The 18,570-nt window shown below is 40.9% G+C and overlaps 1 protein-coding gene across 7 annotated transcripts in view; it reads right to left on the bottom strand.

Moving 5' to 3' along the window:
• Positions 1–18,570, bottom strand: part of FAM234A (family with sequence similarity 234 member A) — a 59,331-nt gene that overhangs the window by 36,971 nt on the left and 3,790 nt on the right. Inside the window, exon 2 of one of the 7 annotated variants that reach the window (XM_058285618.2) lies at positions 10,034–10,124. The exons of the other annotated variants lie outside the window; for them this stretch is intronic. The gene's annotated coding sequence lies outside the window, so the exon portion shown is untranslated. The remainder of the gene's footprint in view (positions 1–10,033; positions 10,125–18,570) is intronic. 7 annotated transcript variants of the gene reach the window in all.

Raw genomic sequence — 18,570 nt, forward strand, 5'->3', positions numbered from 1 at the left:
GGGAGACATCTCGGGGGAAAAACATTTTAGAGGCATACAACAGCAGACTAGAAATGACAGAAGAAAGAATAAGTGATACAGAATATAGAACAGATGAAACAGAAAAAAGAACAGAGAGAGAAAAAATGGAAAAAAATAAGCAGGGCTCAGAGAGTTAAATGATAACACGAAACACAACAACATGTGTGTCATGGGAGTCCCAGAAGGAGAAGGGAAAAAGGACAGAAAGAGTATTTCAGTAAATAACACCTGAAAATTTACCAACTCTGACAAAAGAAATGAATGTTTATGTCCGAAAAGCACATTATACCCAAATCAGAATAAATCTGAACAGACGTACTCCAAGACACATACTACTCAAAACGTCAAACATCAAAGATAAAGAGAAAATTCTTGGAGCAAAAAGGGAGAAGCAAACCATCACATACAAAGGATGCCCAGTAAGACTTAGTGTGGATTTCTCATCAGAAACAATGGAGGTGAGAAGACAGTGGTATGATACAAAAGGATACTAAAAGAGAAAAACTGCCAGCCAAGAATTCTTTATCCAGCAAAACAGTCCTACAAATATGAAGATGAGTTTAAAATATTCACAAACCGAAACTAAGAGAGTTCATAAAAAAGAATCCAACTTTGCAGGAAATATTAAAGGGAGCCTGAAAGAAAAAGACAGGAGATGGAGGCTTGGAATAGTGTACAGATGAAAGAATAGCAGATAGGATAAATGGAAAATTAAAAAGAGGAAAATAAGATACGACATGAAAACCAAAGTATAAAGTGATGGAAGTAAATAATGCATTTACAGTAATATCACTGAATGTGAATGGATTAAATTCCCCAACCAAAAGATATAGGGTGAGAGAACAGATTTTAAAAATTGAGCAATCCATATGCTGCCTACAAGAGACTCACCGTAGACCAAAGGATACAAACCAGCCGAAAGTGGAAAAATTGGAAAAAGATGCTATATGCAAACAGTAACCAAAAAAGAGCAGGGATAGCTATTCTAATATCAGACAAAACAGACTTAAAGTGGAAAAAGTTTTAAGATACAGGAGGCCATTATATTAATAAAAGGGACAATCTACAAGGAAGATATAACAGTCATAAATACCTATGTGCACCTAAACAGGGTGCCCCAAAATACTTAAGGCAAACGCTGGCAAAACTGAAGGGAGAAACAGACATCTCTACAATAATCACTGGAGATTTCAATACCCCACTCACATCATTAGATGGAACAACTGGACAGAAGATCAACAAGTAAACAGAGAACTTGAACAATATGATAAATGAGCTAGACATAACAGACATATACAAAACGTTGCACCCAAACTCAGTGAGTTATACATTCTCCTCAAATGCTCATGAATTTTTCTCAAGGATAGACCACATGTTAGACCACAATATAGCTCTCAATAAATATAAAAACACTGAAATTACACAAAGCAACTTCTCAGATCATAATGGAATGAAGCTGAATATCAATAATAGATGGGAAAGAGGTATTCACGAATGTGTGGAAGCTGAACAACACATTCCTAAATAATGCGTCAAAGAAGAAATTGTAAGTGAAATTAGTAAATACACTGAGACGACTAAAATGAGAACACAACTTATAAAACTTATAGGTTATAGTGACGGCAGTTCTGAAAAGGAAATTATAGCCCTAAACACCTCTATTAAAAAAGAAAGAGCTAAAATCAAAGATTTAACTGAAAAATTGGAGAAACTAGAAAAAGAACAGCAAATCATTCCTAAAGCAAACAGAAGGAAAGAAACAAGGACTAAGAAGAAATAAATGAAATTGAGAACAACAACAAAAAAACAATAGAGAACATCAACCAAACCAAAAGCTGGTTCTTTGAGAAGGTCAATAAATTGACAAACCCCTACTAGACTAACAAAGAAAAAAAGAGACAAGATGCAAATAAGTAAAATCAGAAATGAAAGGGGAGAAGTTATGACTGACGCCACAGAAATAAAAAGGCTCATAAGAGGATATTATGTGAAACTGTACACCAACCTAGATGATATGGACATCTAGACAAGCTAGATGATATGGACAAATTCCTAGAAATGCACAAAAAACCTACACTGACATTATAAGAAATGCAAGAGTTTACCAAACCAATCACATTTCAAGAGATTGAATCAGTCATCAAACTCCCAACAAAGAAAATTCCAGGATCAGAAGGCTTCACAGGTGAACTCTACCAAGCATTTTGAAAAGAATTAACACCAATCCTGATTAAACTCTTCCAAAAAAACTGAACAGGAGGGAAAAAGTTTTTTAAAGATTTATTTCTCCCCCTCCTCGTTTTTTTTGTGTGTGCTTGCTTCTGCTTTCTGTGTCCATTGGCTGTGCATTCTTCTGTGTCTACCTGTCTCCTCTTTAGGCAGCACTGGGAACCAATCCCTGGGATCTTCTGGAGTGGGAGAGAGATACTTAATCTCTTGAGCCACCTCAGCCCCTTGGTCTGCTGCTTCTCTTATTGTCTCTCCTATGTGCCTCTTTTTATTGCATCATCTTTTTTTTTCAGATTTATTATTTATTTCTCCCCTCCCCCTCCAGTTGTCTGTTCCCCGTGTCCATTCGCTGCGTGTTCCTCTGTGACTGCTTCTATCCTTATCTGCGACATCAGGAATCTGTGTTTCTTTTTGTTGTGTCATCATCTTGTTGTGTCAGCTCTCCGTGTGTGTGGTGCCATTCCTGGGCAGGCTGCACTTTCTTTCGCGCTGGGTGGCTCTCCTTACAGGGCACACTCCTTGCGCGTGGGGCTCCCCTACGCAGGGGACACCCCTGCGTGGTACGGCACTCCTTGCACGCATTAGCACTGCGCATGGGCCAGCTCCACACGGGTCAAGGAGGCCCGGGGTTTGAACTGCAGACTTTCCATATGGTAGGCAGATGCCCTATCCATTGGGCCAAGTCTGCTTCCCTTGTTGCATCATCTTGCTGCACCAGCTCTCCACATGGGCCAGCACTCCCTGAGGGCCAGTATGCTGCATCCGTCAGCACTCCATGTGGGCCAACTCTCCACTCAGGCCACCTTGCTGCACAGGCCAGCTTGCCTTCAACAGGAGGCCCCAGGAATCGAACCCTAGACCTCCTATATGGTAGACAGGAGTCCAATCGCTTGAGCCACATCCACTTTCCAAGAGGAGGAAAAATTACCTAACACATATTATGAAGCCAACATCACCCTAATACTAACATCAGATAAAAATACTACAAGAAAAGAAATTACAGATCCATCTCTCTAATGAACATAGATGCAAAAATTCTCAACAAAATGCTTGCATATCTAATCCAACAGCACATCAAAAGACTTACACATCATGACCAAGTGGGATTTATTCCTGGTATGCAAGGCTGGTTCAACATAAGAAAAGCAATCAAAGTAATATACCACATTAACAAATTGAAGGGAAAAAAACACATCAACGCAGAAAAGGCATTCAACAAAAACCCAGCACCCTTTCTTGATAAAAACACTTCAAAAGATAGGAATACAAGGAAAATTCCTCAATATGACAAAAAGCACATATGAAAACCCACAGCCGACATCACCCTCAATGGGTAAAAGCTGGAAGCTGTCCCTCTAAGACTGGGAACAAGACAAGGACGCCCACTGTCACCACTGTTACTCCACATTGTCCTAGAAGCAATTAGACAAGGGGGGGATTAAAGGCATCCAAATTGGAAAAAAGGGAGTAAAAGTAAAGCTTTGTTTGTGGATGACATAATCCTATCTTTAGGAAATTCTGAGATGTCTACCACAAAGCTGCTTGAGTTAATAAATGAGTTCAGCAAAGTGGCAAGATACAAGATCAACACGTAAAAATCAGTAATGCTTTTGTACACTAGTATTGAACAATCTGAGGAGGAAATCAGGGAAAAAATTTCATTTACAATAGCAACAAAAACACTCAAAATACCTAAGAATTGATTTTAACCAAAGTACAGGACCTATATGAAGAAAACTATAAAACAATGCTAAAAGAAATCAGTGAAGACCTAAACAAATGGAAAGATATTCTATGTTCATTGATTGGAAGACTAAATATTGTGAATATTTTAAATGCCACTGGTTATAGACTTTAGATCTTATGGTATGTGAATGTATCTCAGTAGAACTACTTAATAAATAATTGTGCAACAATAGGCAGAAATAGCAGCTATGCACAGCAGAGGAAATACAGAGAGACTGAGAGGTGAAGAATTTTCTTTTTTGTCCTTTTATTACTATTATTATTGAAATAATGAAAATGCTCTAGTCATGATTGAAATGATGAATATACAACTATGTGAACATACTAAATACCACTGATTGTACACTGTAGATGAACTATTTTATTAATATACATCAATATAATTGATTTGTTTAAAAAATTCCAATCCTTTTATAGCTGGTCAGATTTACAGGTATAGATCAAGAAATCATTCACTTTTTTTTTTTTGAAAATACAATTCTGATCTTAGTTAATTTTATTATTTTTTGACTGCTAAGAGACTTATCAAATTCACTATGTATTTGCTCATCTATCTTCCTCTGTATCCACTTTGCAGTCTTTACTTGTATTATCCAAAGAATAACTGAGTGTATTTGCCATGTACTGTGCAAATTTTGACCTGACTTTTTTTTTTTTTTTAAAGATTTATTTATTTATTTATTTAATTCCCCCCCCTCCCCTGGTTGTCTGTTCTTGGTGTCTATTTGCTGCGTCTTGTTTCTTTGTCCGCTTCTGTTGTCGTCAGCGGCACGGGAAGTGTGGGCGGCGCCATTCCTGGGCAGGCTGCACTTTCTTTTCACGCTGGGCGGCTCTCCTCACGGGCGCACTCCTTGCGCGTGGGGCTCCCCCACACGGGGGACACCCTTGCGTGGCACGGCACTCCTTGCGCGCATCAGCGCTGCGCATGGCCAGCTCCACATGGGTCAAGGAGGCCCGGGGTTTGAACCGCGGACCTCCCATGTGGTAGACGGACGCCCTAACCACTGGGCCAAAGTCCGTTTCCCTGACCTGACTTTTTTTAATCTTTTTTTCTTTATTGTTCTAGTCATGGTAGTAGCTTTGTTTCTGCACCAGTAATGGCTAGATTTTACATTTTTTAAAAAGTCAATACTTTTTTTAAAATTAGAAATTAATTATAACAGTAAACAATAAGCATTTCAACAGAAAAAGAAGTAGCATAGGGAGTTTCTATGTTATAATGGATCAGTTCTGTATCTTGATTGTGGTGATGGTTGCACAAATATCTACAGATGTGAAAAAATTTCTTAAAACTAGACATATTACACACAAATGAGTACATGTACAAATTGATAAAATCAGTAAGATCTGTAGTTTTAGTCAACTGCAATGTGCAAATGTTTTCCTGTTTTTTTAATAATATATTACAGTTACATAAGACATTACCATTCAGGGAAGTTGAGTGGAGGGTACCAGGGACAGCTCTGTATTATTTTCGTGACAGCTTGTGAGTCTATAATTAGTTCAAAACAAAAAGTAAAAAAACAGGCGGCGGACTTGGCCCAGTGGTTAGGGCGTCCGTCTACCACATGGAAGATCCGCGGTTCAACCCTGGGCTTCCCTGACATGTGTGGAGCTGGCACAGGCGCAGTGCTGATGCGTGCAAGGAGTGCCGTGCCATGCGGGGCTGTCCCCCACGTAGGGGAGCCCCACGCGCAAGGAGTACGCCCCGTAAGGAGAGCCGCCCAGCGTGAAAAGAAAGTGCAGCCTGCCCGGGAATGGCGCCGCACACACGGAGAGCTGACACAACAAGGTGACGCAACCAAAAGAAACACAGATTCCCGTGCCGCTGACAACAACATAAGCGGACAAAGAAGACGCAGCAAATAGACACTGAGAGCAGACAACCAGGGTGGAGGGGGGAGGGGAGAGAAATAAATAATAAAATAAACAAATCTTTAAAAAAAAAAGTAAAAAAACAAAGGAAAGAAAAGTTTCTAGCAAAGGGGTAGTACATGATAAACATTCAAGTTTAAGAGGAAGAACCAATTTCCTTGCATGCATCCCTGAGTGATGCCTCTGAACTACATTATGAAGCTTCTTTGTTCCAAAGGCAGTGGGCCTTTGTTCAGTAAGGGTCACTTGAGCAGACAAAGTGGTGACAATGTAAATGGCCACCAAAGGAATGGGGACTTCTACTACTAAACATACTCCACAGAGCTCTGGAAAAGTTGTGTATATTTTTAACTTGAATAAGGACTACCTTTGGGAAATGAAAAAATAATGATCAGAAATGAAATTTTTCCACTGGGTCCCTAAAGGAGACATCTGCTCTTCCTGGAAATTCTAATTACTCAGGCACCAGAAAACAGGGTTGATTATTTAAAAGCCTCAACAGCAATACTGCCTGGAGCATTTGATATGGTTATGAATTCCAAAAATAGATACTGGATTATGTTTGTAATCTGGTCTGCACCTGGGCGTGATTAAGTTATGATTAGGGCTCTGTTTGGGCCACGAACGTAGGGTGTTGAGTCCCCCCCCCAAAGACATGGCAAAGGTCAGAGAAGAAGGGTTTTTAATGTTGGAGTTCTGATGTTGGAGTCTGATGCTGACGTCTTAAAATGGAGCCCCAGGAAGTAAGCTCACAGAGGAAAGAGAAGCCAGCCCCGGGAAGAGAGGAACCCTGAGCCCAGGAAGAAGCAAGCCCTGGGAAGAGGGGAACCCAGGCAGCCTGAGCCCTCGCAGACATCGGCAGCCATCTTGCTCCAAACAGACTTTGGTGAGGGAAGGAACTTATGCTTTATGGCCTGGTATCTGTACGCTCCTGCCCCAAATAAACAGCCTTTATAGAAACCAACCCATTTCTGGTATTTTGCATCAGCACCCCTTTGGCTGACTGCCATAGCCTGCTGGTTCACTTTTCACTTGGTTTGCAAATAAGAGCAGTAAAGGGACGGGTTCAAAAGACTTGCTCATCGATGGCAAGAAGGTATTCATGCTTTTCTCTACGTGGTCATTAAAAACACCCAGCGCATTAGCCGCGGCTTCGGGAGGCGTGAGCTCCTGGAACCCCTTCACAGACGCCAGGTCAGGGAGCCTGGGCCTCACTGCTCGGGCTGTGCTGCACTCTGGTGCTTGGTGCACTAGACTTGCAGCAGCTATACTCAAACATGGAGAGTTACATCACTTGGCAATTAAAAGAAAATCTCGACAAGCTAACAGCCAACAAAACAATTTAACTTCTCAATCCTAGTGTTAACCTAAAGCTTTTGACATATGAATGGGATTCCAAACCGAGCACCTTTAATTTCACAGGGTTTTATCCAGATTTTCTCAGGTCTCTTTCTCATGTAGCACAAGAAAACTTTCCAAGGAAACAAGACATGAAGTCTAATCCCACTTGACTCCCCACCTGGCTTTTTTTTTTTTTCCTTCTTTCAGCCTCTTATTCCCTCACACCTAAAAGCTTCTCAAACAGCGAGGGCTAACAGCCCTCTGGCTATCTGGCAGCATGCAGGGTGAACATTGGGATCTTCCTTGAACATCAGTTTTACTGGAGGATTTGGGAGTAGGATGCAAAATTCTATTTCATGCTGGGAGCAGCGAAGCTCCAGACTCCCCAGGGGTGGACATTCACTCCCGCCTGCTATTAGGAGCAGGCAGCAGAGGAAACAACACTGGTTGTGAGGTCTACATTTCCACTCTGGAGAGCACCAAGCAGGATTCCAGACCTGAAGGACCCCTCAAGGACGAACCTCTCTCCCAGGTAAGAGTCTGGGGTACAATGCTGATGGTAGAGACAGGGAAGAAGAGATATGATGGGGGGGCATTTTCAGGATTTGGAGTTGTCCTGGGTGGTGCTGCAGGGACAGATGCTGGACATTCTGTGTCCTGCCATGGCCCACTGGGTGGACTGGGCGAGAGTGTAGACTACAATGTGGACCACACCACTGTCCATGTGGTGCAGCAGTGCTCCAAAATATATTCATCAGGTGCAGTGAATGTGCCACGATGATGGAAGAGATTGTTGACCAGAAGAAGTGGGGTGAGGGGGGTGGGGGGTACATGGGGACCTCATATTTTTTTGAATGTAACATTTAAAAGAAAATAAAGAAGAAAAAAAAAATGTCTGGGGTACGGCAGGCCATGTGGCCCACAACATAAGAAACAGAAGTCACTCAAAGTTCCAACCAGTTCCTGACAGTCACAAAAATAAAAATACTTGAGATTTATCTTAAACTATAAGCCCATGAGCTCTGGGTTTTTTTCCTTTTTGTTTGAATTTGTAACAACTGTTGTTAAATTCCACATAAAGAGGAGGAAAGAAAAACACAAAAGTTTTGCTGTTGTTGTTTTGACTTTGCCTCTAATACCAGTGAAGCATCTGCAAACCTCAAACTTGCAACAAACTGCCACGCTGTCAGATGTGCTCATCAGTTCCTCCTTGGCTAGTGCAGGAAGACCCACAGCCCGAGGGCCTTCAGGGCTTTAAAATGACATTTCCACTTAAAAGACAGACTTCTGGAACATCCAACCTAGGGACAAAAGTGTGTATCCTTATGCTAGCAAAATTCTATATGAGAAAAATAATAAAAAGAAAAAAAAAGGGAAAAAAATTCTATATGAGGAGACATGCATGCTAAGGAACCATTAACATTCGTTAACATTAAATCAACAGATAACTTAAAAGGATAGCAATCCTTTGTGTACCTACATATGAAATTCACACTTTGCAGACACTAGAAAGGAAATTTCAAGAATTAAGAACTTGGGAAGTGGATTTGGCCCAACAGGGCGTCCACCTACCACATGGGAGGTCCAGGGTTCAAACCCAGGGCCTCCTGGCCCGTGTGGAGCTGGCCATGTGCAGTGCTGATGTGCGCAAGGAGTGCCCTGCCAGGCAGGGGTGCCCCCCGTGTAGGGAAGCCCCATGCACAAGGAGTGCGCCCCATATTGAGCCTCCCTCCCCGTGAATAAAGTGCAGCCTGCCCAGGAGTGGTGCCACACACACGGAGAGCTGACGCGGCAAGATGACACAACAAAAAAGTGAGACATAGATTCAGGGTGCCGCTGACACAAGCGGACACAGAAGAACACACAGCAAATGGACAGAGAGAGCAGACAACTGGGGGGGAGAAATAAATAAATAATCTTTAAAAAAATAGAATTAAGAACTTTTTCATCTAAAGGATAAGTTGTTAATATAAACTACTAAAGAAAAAAGTATGAGATTAAGAGATTTACATTTCTATTTATTTGCATCCAATGTTCTTTTCTCACCTCTAACAACTAGTGGTCTTGAAGACAGAAAGTGGAAACTGATTCACAGACTTTTCAGTCATAAACTGTGGTTTTCTATCAGTTCTGAGCTTCTGAGATAACTATAAAATCCATTCTTTCACTTAATGTCATGCAAAACAAACAAACAAGAAATAAAAACGTGGGAAGTGGACTTGGCTCAACGGATAGAGCATCCACCTACCACATGGGAGGTCCAGGGTTCAAATCCAGGGCCTCCTGGCCCATGTGGTGATCTGGCCCATGTGCAGTGCTGATGCACACGAGGAGTGCCCTGCCACGCAGGCGTGTCCACCATGTAAGGGAGCCCCACGCGCAAGGAGTGCACCCATCAAGGAGAGCCGCCTGTTGCAAAAGAAAGTCCAGCCTGCCCAGGAGTGGCGCCGCACACACACAGAGCTGATGTAGCAAGATGACGCCACAAAGAGAGACTCAGATTCCAGGTGCCGCTGACAAGAATACAAGCAGACACAGAAGAACACACAGCGAATGGGTACAGAGAGCAGAAAATTGGGGGGGAGGGGGCGGAGGGAGAGGGAGGGATAAATAAAAATAAATCTTAAAAAAAAAATAAAAATGTGAAGGATCAGAAAGAAAATATCAATATGATACTTAGAGGTTAAGGTAAAAGACGTGACTGTAATGATTACATGAACTGAGAAAAACACATAAACTACAACCTCCATGCTAAACAAGTATATGGTTTTTCAAATAGTTAATTCCCCTTGCACTAAGGAATTATCAGAATACCACAGACACTGGGTTACAGGTCTCTTCAAAGGCCACCTCTGCTGCCACGCCCTTCCTCCAGGGACTTCACAGGCTGTTAGATCCCAAGTGGAAACACACTGTGATATGAAAGAACAATAAAATCAAGGAACTTTTTGTGTTCAACATTTTCAGGACAGGAACAACATAATATATTGTATGCAAAAAGAATGAAAAGAATTGTCTCCCTTTTCCCCAAGGGTTTTTCCTCTAAGAATAGTCAAAGGACAGAAAATAAAAAACAGAAGTCTACTTTTTGTTTTGTCTTAATATAAATATTTATTTATTTTTAAAAGATACATAGATCACACAAAATGTTACATTAAAAAATATAGGCCATTCCCATATGGCCCACTCCTCATACCCCCCCCTTTTCCCACATCAACAGCTTCTTCCATTAGTTAATGCGGCATATTCATTGCATTTGATGAGTACATTTTGGAGCACTGCTGCACAGCATGGATTATAGTTTGCACTGTAGTTTACACTCTCCCCCAGTCCATTCGGTGGGTTATGGCAGAATATATAATATCCTCCATCTGTCCCTACGATATCATTCAGGACAGCTCCAAGTCCCAAAAATGCCCCCATATCACACCTCTTCTTTCCTCTCCCTGCCCTCAGCAACTCCCAAGGCCATTGTCGCCACATCAATGCTATAATTTCTTCCATTGCTAGAGTCACAGTAATTCTATAGTAGAATACCAGTAGGTCCACTCTCATCTATATTTTATTCCCCCATCCTGAGGACCCTGTGATGGTGATGCCCATCCCACCTCTCAATTGAGATGGGGCTTCGATCCCATACAGCTGATGGATGGGACTCTTGTGCCCACAGCTGTACAGAAGTCTACTCGTAACTGTTTTTTAATGGTTAAAGAAAGCATAAAGGGCGGCAGACTTGGCCCAGTGGTTAGGGCGTCCACCTACCACATGGAAGGTCCGCGGTTCAAACCCCGGGCCTCCTTGACCCAGGTGGAGCTGGCCCATGCGCAGTGCTGATGCGCGCAAGGAGTGCCATGCCACACAGGGGTGTCCCCCGCGTAGGGGAGCCCCACACGCAAGGAGTGTGCCCTGTAAGAGAGCCGCCCAGCGCGAAAGAAAGTGCAGCCTGCCCAGGAATATCGCCGCACACACGGAGAGCTGATACAAGATGACACAACAAAAAGAAACACAGATTCCCATGCCGCTGACTAAAACAGAAGCAGACAAAGAAGACGCAGCAAATAGACACAGAGAACAGACAACGGGGGGGGGGGGGGGGCGGGGGGAGGGAGAAACTAAATAAATAAATAAATAAATCTTAAAAAAAAAAAAAAAGCATAAGAATTGTAATGTAGCAAGGGCAGAAGGAAAATTGCCAGGACAAATAATTGGCAGTAGTAGAGATATTTAATTTTTTTAATTGTAAAAACTTGATGAAAACTATTTTTGGGGTGGGGAGGGAGATTTCAGAGCCCCTTAGTAAGAAATCACCCCTCCAATTTTAAATTTGGATATTTCATAGCAGTCTTTAAATTGAATTTTCAGACAATTTTTAGCATTCCAATCGAACAGGTAGTTTGCCTATTTTAAAAACTGGTTTAAATCAAGTAAAATTTTTGTTTAGTTTTAACTGTATATCTTAAAATCTTAGCTTTAGTTTTGTAAGAGGATTCTAAGAACTTGGGTGTACAGTTTGATCTCTGTAGAGAAAATAATGAATGAGAAAGCCCTTTTTGTTTGCCCAGAAATTCTGCTTCAGCCAGCTGAATGCGAAACAGTGCTCAAAGAATATCTACTTCTAGCATTACTCAACCTCGCCAGAATGACAATTTTACAAAGTACACATTTTTTAAAAGTCAGGATATTTGCAAATTCTAAAAAATAAAAAAAACTAGAGGAAAAGAGTGTATTTGTAAATTTAAAGAGAGAAAAATACTCATTTAAATAATCAGCGAAGAGACGACTGGAGAAAATAACTGATATTGAGTTTTTTTAAATGGGGATAATCTTTATGGAATACTAAGAGAAATAAATACTCTGGTTATGGATTAAATATAATATCTGGCTTTGTAAGTCAGTAATAGAAAATGAAATATTAGAAAGGATATGGTCCATGGATTAAAAAAAAAAAATCAGCTACCACTCTAGCGCTATGCATTGATAAGATATAAAAATCTGGGTGAAAACAGAGTAGACTGATTTTAGCTATTAAAGATTTCTTTCATTATGCTTTTTAATGTGACGTTTTATGTGATCTATTTATCTTTTTTAAAAAAGACAATAAAAAAACAAATCAAAACAAAAAAGATTTCTTTCAGTTGGGGGACACTTGCCCCAAATTTACAATCAGTCAAATTATTGTTCTAAAAGACTGGAATTATCTAGAGCAGAGTGCCCTACCCCTTATCGTACATTCACTGGACATGCGTGTTCATTGACCTGTGGATTGCTGGCTGGTAGCCTTTGAGGTCTTAGCTGTAGCCCAGCTTGTACCAGGACTTGACAAGTAAGGGGTATGAATCTTTAACACTTCACACATGCTGGCTTTTCTGCCCGGAATGTATCTTCCCTATTAGTCCTCTAAGTTTTAGCTTGAAAAGCATCAAGGCTTTGAGATGTTTTGTGTGACACCTGCTGACCCATCTTTCATCCCAGAGAATTCAGTTATTATTTACTAAAGTACTCACTGCAGTCCTTATTTTGGGCCAGATAGCTCTTTAAGGGCAAAAGGATGTCTGCTGTGTCCCCTGTACCTAACATATAGTAGGCAATACAAATATTAGCTATTAATAAATGGAAAAAGAATTTTATGAAGGCTGTTCCTCCCTAGATAAGATGAATAAGGTAACTCACAATCATTCTCTCCCCTCTAGGGCCTATATTTCAGCACAGGCTTCATGATCTATAATCACTAACCAACCCTAGAAAGTGTGTTCAAATGCTTGTTCCTAATGTTAACTGTTACGTAAACAAATGATTTAAGAATATCTTTTCCATTATGTGGCTTGTGTCACTGCCCAGAGTGGTTTGTGTATTTTAATAGCAGTTCAACATGGGTTATTTAAGAGCCACTCACAATAACAACCAGGCAGCACTGGGTTTTGAGCTGAGCACAGCACATGTCAGAGAGTGATAGCCACAGTGGTCAACTGTGACTGCTGAACAGCATTTCCTCCGTGGGAACTAATTCCAAGGTCATGGTGTCCTGATAAAGGCAAAAGTCGTGCAGCAAATGTAGTCGGTGCTCACAAACCTCAGGCTTCTTTCCTTTACCTAAGTGAAAACCATAAAATACTTGAGGATGGCTCACAGTACCTCCTAAAAGTAAGTTAAGGATAAACATCTGCATTTCAGACAATCAACTATTACACGGAATAAGTTTTGCAGGTTTATCTAGAAAATAACGTGGAATAATCCTTCTTCCTAAATTCCAAGGCATGGTATCAGAACTTCAATCCTTTTCACAGCTCAATAATTTCCCACTGTATGTATATAACACATTTTATTTTTTCATTCATCAGTGGACACTTGGGCTGCGTCCATCTTTTGGCAATTCTGAATGCTGCTGCTATGAACATCAGTTTCACAAGTATCTGTTTGAGTCCCTGCTTTCCATTCTTTTGGGTATAAAACTAGTAATGGGATTGCCAGGTCATATGGTTAAGTCTATACCTAACTTCCTGAGGAACTGCCAACTGTCGTCCACAGTGGCTGCACTACGCTTCACTGTCAAAGCAATGAGTTTTCCTATTTCCCCACATCTTCTCCAACAGTTGTTAATTTTCCATTTTTTTAACAGTAGTCATTCTAACAGGTATGAAATGGTATCTCACCGTGGTTTTGATTCACATTTCCCTGATGGTTAATGATGTTGAATATTTTGGCCATTTGCATCTTTTTTTTTTTTAAGATTTATTTTTATTTATTTCTCCCACTCCCCTCCCCCCCAGTTGTCTGCTTTCCGTGTCCATTCGCTGTGTGTTCTTCTGTGACCGCTTCTGTCCTTATCAGAGGCACCAGGAATCTGTTTCTTTTTGTTGTCATCTTGTGTCAGCTCTCCATGCGGGCAACGCCATTCTCCATGTGGGCAGCTGCACTTTCTTTCGTGCTGGGCGGCTCTCCTTATGGGGCGCACTCCTTGTGCGTGGGGCTCCCCTACACGGGGGACACCCCTGCGTGGCAGGGCACTCCTTGCACTCATCAGCACATGCCACATGAGTCAAGGAGGCCTGGGGTTTGACCACAGACTTCCCATGTGGTAGGCGGACGCCCCATCCATTGGGCCAAGGCTGCTTCCCTGTATATCTTCTTTGTAGAAATGTCTATACAAGTCTTTTGCCCACTTTATTGGGTTGTCTTTTTTTGTTGTTGAAGAATTTCTTTATATATTCTGGGATATTAAACTTTTATGGATATGTGGTTTCCAAATATTTTCTCCCATTGTATAGACTGTTGTTTTACTTTCATGATACAGTCTTTTGATGTGCAAAAGTTTTTAGTTTTGATGAGGTCCCATTTATCTGGTTTTTTCTTCTGTTGTTGCTTGTGCTTTGGGTGTAAAGTCTAAGAAACCACGGCCTAACGCAAGGTGCTGAAGTAGCTTCCCTACATTTTCTTTTTTTTTTTTTTAAAGATTTATTTATTTATTTAATTTCCCCCCCTCCCCTGGTTGTCTGTTCTTGGTGTCTATTTGCTGCGTCTTGCTTCTTTGTCCGCTTCTGTTGTCGTCAGCGGCGCGGGAAGTGTGGGCGGCGCCATTCCTGGGCAGGCTGCTCTTTCTTTTCACGCTGGGGGGCTTTCCTCACGGGCGCACTCCTTGCGTGTGGGGCTCCCCGACACGGGGGACACCCTTGCGTGGCACGGCACTCCTTGCACGCATCAGCGCTGCACATGGCCAGCTCCACACGGGTCAAGGAGGCCCGGGGTTTGAACCACGGACCTCCCATATGGTAGACGGACGCCCTAACCACTGGGCCAAAGTCCATTTCCCTACATTTTCTCTTAGAAGTTTGATAGTTCTGGCTCTTATATTTAGATATTTGATCCATTTGGAATTGATTTTTGTATATGGTATGAGGTAGGGGGTCCTTCTTTGTTTTTTGTTGTTTTTTTTTGCAAATGGAAATCCAATTTAGCCAGTACCATTTTTTTTTAAGAGATTATTCTTTCCCAATTAAGTGGTCTTTGCCCTCTTGTCAAAAATCATTTGGCCTTAAGCATGAGGGCTGATTTCTGAGCTCTCAAATTGATTCCAGGAAAACAGACTTTGGCCCAGTGGTTAGGGCGTCCATCTACCACATGGGAAGTCCGCGGTTCAAACCCCGGGCCTCCTTGACCCGTGTGGAGCTGGCCCATGAGCAGTGCTGATGCGTGCAAGGAGTGCCCTGCCATGCAGGGGTGTCCCCCGTGTAGGGGAGCCCCACACACAAGGAGTGCACCCGTAAGGAGAGCCACCCAGCGCGAAAGAAAGTGCAGCCTGACCAGGAATGGCGCCGCCCACACTTCCAGTGCCGCTGACGACAACAGAAGCGGACAAACAAGACGCAGCAAATAGACACAGAAAACAGACAACCGGGGGAGGGGAGGGGAATTAAATAAATAAAAATAAATCTTAAAAAAAAAAAAATTGATTCCAATGTTGTATGTGTCTCTCCTTGTGCCAGGACTATACTGTTTTGATTTACTATGGCTCTGTAGTCAATTTTAAGATTAGGAAGTGTGACTCCTCCAATTTCACTCTTCTTTTTCAAGATAGTTTTGTCTATTTGGGGTCCCTTACCCTTCTATATATATTTTTTGCAAGGCATTCCATATCAATTTGATGACTGGCTTTTCCATTTCTGCAAAGAAGGTTGTTGGAAATTTGACTGGGATTGCATTGAATCTATAATTTGCTTTGTGTAGGGTTGACATCTTAATAATATTTAGTCTTTTAATCTATAAACATAGAATGTCTTCCCATTTATTTAAGTATTCTGTGATTTTTTTACTAATGCTTCATAGTCTTCTGTGTACAAATTCTTTACATCCTGAGATTAATTCCCAGATAGCTGCCTTTTAGTTGCTACTGTAAATGGAACTTTCTTTTTTGATTTTTTCTTCTGATTGTTCATTGCTTATGATAGAAAACACTACTGATTTTGGGGTGTTTATCTTGTACTCTGCATTTTGGCTAATTCATTTATTAGCTCTAAGAATTCTGTTGTGGATTTTTTCATGATTTTCTGTATATAGGATCATGTCATCTGCAAATAGTGAAAATTTTATTTCTTCCTTATTGATTTGGATGCCTTTTATTTCTTTTTCTTGCCTAACTGCTCTGGCAAGAACTTCCAGTACAATTTTGACTAACAGTGGTGACAGTAGGCATCCTTGCCTTTTCCTTATTCTTAGAGGGCAAGTTTTTGGTCTTTCAACATTAAGTCAGAAGTTAGCTGTGGGTTTTTTATATATGTCTTTTATCATGTTGAGGAAGTGTCCGTCTATTCCTAGTATTCTAAGTGTTTTTATGAAGCAGTGCTGAATTTTGTCAAATACCTTTTCTGCATCAATTGAGATGATCATGTGTTTTTCCCCCACTTTATTCTGTTAATGTGGTCTATTACATGAATTGATTTTCTTATGTTGAACCACCCTTGCTTACCAGGGTATCCCACTTGATCATGGTGTTTAATTCTTTTAATGTGCTCTTGGATTCAGTTTGCTAGTATTCGGTTGAATATTTTTACATCTATATTCATAAGAGTTATTAGTCTGTAATTTTCCTTTTTCGTGGTATCTTCATCTGGATTTGGTATGAAGATGATGTTGGCCTTGTAGAATGAATTAGGGAGTACTCACTCCTCTTCAACTTTTTGGAAGAGTTTGAGTAGAACTGGAGTTAATTCTTCTTGCAATGTTTGATAAAATTTCCCTGTGAAGCCATCTGGTCCTGGGCTTTTCTTTGTTAAGAGGTTTTTGATTACTGATTCAGTCTCTTCACTAGTAATTGGTTTGTTGAGCTCTTCTATTTCTTCTTGAGTCAGTATAAGCAGTTTGTGTGTTTCTAAGAATTTGTCCATTTCATCTAGGTAATCTATCGGTATACAGTTGTTCATTTATCTTCTTATAGACCTTTTTATTTCAGCAAAGTCAGTAGTAATGTTCTCCTTTTCAGTTCTGATTTTCGTTATTTGTATCCTCTCCTTTTCTTTGTCAGTCTAGCTAAAGGTTTGTCAATTTTTTAAAAAAGATTTATTTATTTCTCTCCCCTCCCCCCCCACCCCGTTTGTCTGTTCTCTGTGTCTATTTGCTGCATCTTCTTCTTCGTCCCCTTCTGTTGTTGTCAGCAGCACAGGAATCTGTGTTTCTTTTCATCCCGTCATCTTGTGTCAACTCTCCATGTGGGCGGCGCCATTCTAAGGCAGGCTGCGCTTTCTTTTGCACTGGGCGGCTCTCCTTATGGGGTGCACTCCTTGTGCATGGGGTTCCCCTACGCGGGGGAAACCCGTGCATGGCAGGGCACTCCCTGCATGCATCAGCACTGCGCCTGGGCCAGCTCCACACGGGTCAAGGAGGCCCGGGGTTTGAACCGTAGACCTCCCATGTGGTAGACAGACACCCTAACCACTAGGCCAAGTCCGCTTCCCATGGTTTGTCAATTTTATTTATCTTTTCAAAGAACCAACTTTTGGTTTTGTTGATTCTTTTTTTTTTTTCTTCCTATTTCATTTATCTCCACTCTAATCTTTGTTATTTCTTTCCTTCTGCCCGCTATGGATTTAGTTTGATCTTGTTCTAGTCCTTCCAGTTTTGAGGTTAGGTCTCTGATTTGACGTCTTTCTTCTTTTTTAATGTAAGCATTTAGAGCAATAGATTTCCTTCCCAACACTGCCTTTGCTGCATCTCATATGTTTTGGTAGGTTGTATTTTCATTTTCATTCACCTCAAGCTATTTCCTAATTTCCCTTGTGATTTCTTCTTTAAGCCATTGGTTGTTTAAGAGTATGTTGTTTAATTTCCACCTATTTGTGATTTTCCATTTCTCCCTCCTTATTGATTTCTAGCTTCAGTCTCTTGTATTAGGAGAAGATACATTGAATGACTTCAAAATTTTTGGTTTTGTGACCTAATATATGGTTTATCCTGGAGAAGGATCCATGTGCACTTGAGAAGAATGTGTATTCTATTGTTGTTGGATGAAGTGTTCTATGTATGTCTGTTGGTTCTAAGTGGTTTATAGTATCATTCAAGTGCTATATTTTCTTTCTTACTTTCTGACCAAATGTTCTAGCCCTTATTGGAAGTGTGTATTAAAGTCTCCTACTATTAAGGAACTGTCAGTTTCTCCCTTCAAATTTTCTTCACATATTTGGGACTCTGCTGTTAGGTGCATATATATTTACAATTGTTACATCATGTTGAATTAAATATACTTTATCAGTATGTAATGACTGTCCCTTACTGTTTTTTACTTAGTCTCTTTTATCTGATATTAGTATAGCTACCACAGCTTTCTTTTGGTTACTACTTGCATGGTATATATTTTTCCATACTTAGACT

Source organism: Dasypus novemcinctus, chromosome 23 (genome assembly GCF_030445035.2).
Source record: "Dasypus novemcinctus isolate mDasNov1 chromosome 23, mDasNov1.1.hap2, whole genome shotgun sequence".
NCBI lineage: Eukaryota > Metazoa > Chordata > Mammalia > Cingulata > Dasypodidae > Dasypus > Dasypus novemcinctus.